Source organism: Vulpes vulpes, chromosome 3, assembly GCF_048418805.1.
Source record: "Vulpes vulpes isolate BD-2025 chromosome 3, VulVul3, whole genome shotgun sequence".
NCBI lineage: Eukaryota > Metazoa > Chordata > Mammalia > Carnivora > Canidae > Vulpes > Vulpes vulpes.
In genome coordinates, this window is record NC_132782.1 from 61,399,182 (window position 1) to 61,403,694 (window position 4,513).

At 38.1% G+C, this 4,513-nt stretch overlaps 1 pseudogene; it reads left to right on the forward strand.

Annotated features, from left to right (window-relative positions):
- Positions 1-2,482: 2,482 nt before the first annotated feature.
- On the forward strand, positions 2,483-2,575 carry LOC140598410 (U6 spliceosomal RNA; annotated as a pseudogene).
- The last annotated feature ends 1,938 nt before the right edge of the window (positions 2,576-4,513 follow it).

Sequence of the window (4,513 nt, forward strand, 5' to 3'; positions counted from 1 at the left end):
CTTCTTTCTTTCTTTCTTTCTTTTTCATTTTTTCTAATAAAAATTTATTTTTTATTGGTGTTCAATTTGCCAACATACAGAATAACACCCAGTGCTCATCCCGTCACGTGCCCCCCTCAGTGCCCACAACCCCGTCACCCCCACTCCCCGCCCTCCTCACCTTGACACAGACACTAGAGGAGGGGGCAATGTGACCAGGGGGCAGAAGATGGGAGTGATGTGACTACAAACCAAGAAATGGCAGCAGCTACCAGAGCCTTCAGAGGGAACCAATACCTTGCTTTTGGCTCAGTGATATTTATTTCAGACTTTTGGCCTCTGGAACTTGGAAAAATTGTTTTCTATTGTTTAAAGCCTCCAAGTTTGTGATATTTTGTTACAGCAGCCACGGGAAACTAACACAAGAACAGAAACTCTGTTCTACGCTGCCACCTATAGGCAAATTCTCTGGTTCCCAAATCAGAATCATCTCAGTAGGAATTAGAGTAATGGCCACAGATCTGGATACAGGGGCATTACTTCCAAGTCTGTAGTAATAAATACCTGGGTAGAAAAGTCAGATAACCCAAACATGAAGGAAATGAGGTACCCAGAGTCCAGGGATACTCTTCAAAAAAAAAAGGCATCAAATTAGAATTAGAGAAGCATCACAGAAGACATAGGCCAAGAGCAACCCTAAATAATGATGTTAGCTTCCTTTAGTTGTTATACTGACAAAAAAGTTGGTTCTTGAACTTGTCAGTCCTAATCCTGCAAGATGGAAAGAGCTGGTTGTTTCTAAAGGGAGAGATTCCCATGTAAGAACAAACTAGTAAGGTAGGTTTAATGAATGTAGTCACATGTATTCATTGTTGGGTGAAGAGCTCCAAGTAGGTGCATGGTTTAATGACGTGGCAACATAAAATCAGATCCCTGGGTATATGTAAAAGTTTGGGCTTTGACTGATTCTACTCAACATGTACATCATTAAGTGCTAGCAACAGAAAGACACCAGGATCAAGAGGCAGATTTCATCACCTAGGGCTACACATCATTCATTGACAAATTATAGTAAATTAAACCAGATTGCATTTATAGGCACACCTTGGAGATATTGTGTCTTCAATTCCAGACCACCAAAATGAAGCAAGTATCTCAGTAAAGTGAATCAATTGAATTTTTTTTTGGTTTTGCGCTGCATATAAAGGTTATGTGTATACAACATTAAAGTCTATTAAAAGTGTGCAATAGCATTATGTCCAAAAAACACAATGTATATACCTTAAATTTAAAAATACTTTATTACTGGGATGCATGGGTGGTCCAGTGTTTGAGCGTCTGCCTTCAGCTCAGGGCATGATCTTGGAGTCCCAGGATGGAGTCCCACATGGGGTTCCCCACAGGGAATCTGCTTCTCCCTATGCCTAGGTCTATGCCTCGTTCTCTTTCTGCATCTCTCATGAATAAATAATTAAAATCTTTAAAAAATAAAAATACTTTTATTACTAACAAATGCTAACCATCTTGTGAACTTTCAGTTGATTGCAATCACTGATCATAGATCCACGTAACAAATGAAGTAATAATGAGTAAGTTTGAACTGCAAGGACACAGAGACATGAAGTGAGAAGTGCTGTAGAAAGAAAAATAACACTAAAAGACTTGCTCAATGCACGGTTGCCACAAACTTCAATTTGTAAAAAACAACAACAACAACAACAACAAAAACAAAAAAACAAGATACGTGTGAAGCATGATAAAATAAGGTATGTCTATATAAAAAAGTGTTAAAGTGATTAGTTATTAAAGAAAAAAGGGTTTTTTCTCATAACATTTATCAAAATAAATTCCCAGATGAATTAAAGGCATAAATGTGAAACAATGAAACTACTGACATATAGTAGACAACATATGTGAATTTTATATGAACATGGATAGAGAAAGCCTTTTAAATCATAAAAGTCATAATGATATCACCAAGATGGCAAGAAAAATGATCTTCTCCAGTTCCCTCAGAGAAACACCAACTGGGGTATCCATAGTCAAGGCATCTTTGTGAAAGTCCCAGAACCAAGGATGAGGCTGGAGTATCTACTTGACTCAGAAAAATAATAATAATAAAATAATGCATTTGAAGGGTAAAGGGAGCAGTTTTACTTTGACCTAATCACCCATTCCCAAAACCAGTGCAGTACAGCACAAAGATATACTCCCAGAAACCTCTGATTTCTCCAGTGTGAAAAAGCCCAAGGGAGGGTATCCAGCTTCTCCACTGTTATGAGTGCTTCTAAGGATGCCTACACTTCAGTCTCATCTCACAGGGACCACTGGAGAAATAAATAGCATAAACTTTCAAGTATCAGAGATGGAGAGGGGGAAAGGAGCTCATAGCAATTAAGGCAGGGATCATGGTAAGCTGTGGTTTGGGGAGTGTAAGTACCTGAACAGAGCTCTTAGCTAAGAGCCAGAGTGAGAGCCATTTGGAGAACCAAAGTGATGGTGCTCACTTCAGCAGTAAATATACTAAAATCAGAACGATACAGAGAAGATTAGCATGGCCCTTGCACAAGGATAACATGCAGCATTCCATATTTTTTCAACTTCTGGTCTTTGACCTTGTCAGAATCATCTAGGGTGAAATTTACTTAGGTCATGGTTGATATTCTTGACTCAGCCCACTCATACAGCCACTCTGTACTTAGCAAAATGACTAGAAGAATTCAACACAAAAGAAAGAATCAGAAACAGTACTCTCTGCCACAGAGTTACAGAATTTAGATTACAATTCAATATCAGAAAGTCAATTCAGAAGCACAATTATAAAGCTACTAGTGGCTCTGGAAAAAAAGCATAAAGGATTCAAGAGACTTCATAACTGCAGAAATTAGATCTAAAAAGGATGATATTAAAAATCAATTAAATGAAATGCAATCCAAACTGGAGGTCCTAATGATGAGGGTTAATGAGGTGGAAGAAAGAGTGAGAGATATACAACACAAGTTTATGGCAAGGAGGAAGCTGAGGAAAAAAGAGAAAAACAATTAAAAGACCATGAGGAAAGGTTAAGGGAAATAAATGATAGCCTCAGAAGGAAAAATCTACATATTGAACAAATCAAAACTGAGAACTTCCCTAATTTGGGGAGGGAAACAGGCATTCAGATCCAGGAGACAGAGATATCCTCCCCCCCCCAAAAAAAAATCAATAAAAACCAATAAACACCTCAACATTTAATAGTGAAACTTGCAAATTTCAAAGATAAAGAGAAAATCCTTAAGGTGGTAAGAGACAAGAGATCCCTATCTTATATGGGGAAAAATATCAGATTAACAGCAGACCTCTCCACAAAGACCTGGGAGGCCAGAAAGGGCTGGCAGGATACATTCAGGGTCCTAAATGAGAAGAACACACAGCTGAGAATACTCTATCCAGCAAGGCTCTCATTCATAATAGAAGGAGAGATAAAGAGCTTCCAAGAGATGCAGAAACTGGAAGAATATGTGACCACTAAACTAGCTCTGCAAGAAATATTAAGGGGGACCCTGTAAAATAAATAGGAAGCCCAAAGAACTAACCCACAAAAACAAGGACTGAATAGGTATTATGATGACATTAAGTTCATATCTATCAATAGTTACTCTGAACATGAATGGGCTAAATGATCCCATCAAAAGACACAGGGTTTCATGCTGGATAAAAAAGCAAGGCCCATCCATTTGCTGTCTACAAGAGACTCATTTGAGACCTAAGGACACCTCCAACCTGAAAATTAAAGGGTGGAGAACCATTAACATTCAAATGGTCCTCAAAAGAAAGCTGAGGTGGCAATCCTCCTATCAGATAAAGTTTATCCCAAAGACTGTAGTAAGAGATGAAGAGGGACACTATGTCATACTCAAAGGGTCTATCGAACAAGAAGACCTAACAATCATGAATATTTACGCCCCTAATGTGGGAGCTGCCAAGTATATCAAACAATTAATAACCAAAGTAAAGACATATTAAATTATAATACACCAATAGTAGGAGACTTCAACCTGGCACTTGCAGCAAATGACAGATATTCTAAGCACAACATCACCAAAGAAACAAGAGCTTATATGATACACTGGACCAGATGGATTTCACAGATATCTACAGAACTTTACATCCAAACACAACTGAATACACATTCTTTTCAAGTGCACAGGGGACTTTCTCTGGAATAGACCATATATTGGGTCACAAATCAGGTCTCAGCCAATATCAAAAGATTGGGATTGTTCCCTGCATATTTTCAAACCACGATGCTTTGAAACTTGACCTCAATCACAAGAAGAAATCTGGAAGAAACTCAAACACATGGAGGTTAAAGAGCAGCCTGCTAAAAGATGAAAGGGTCAACCAGGAAATTAGAGAAGAATTAAAAAAGATTCATGGAAACTAATGAGAATGAAGATACAACCATTCAAAATCTTTGGGATACAGCAAAAGCAGTCCTGAGAGGGAAATACATCACAATATAAGTATCCCTCAAAAACTTGGAAAAATCAAA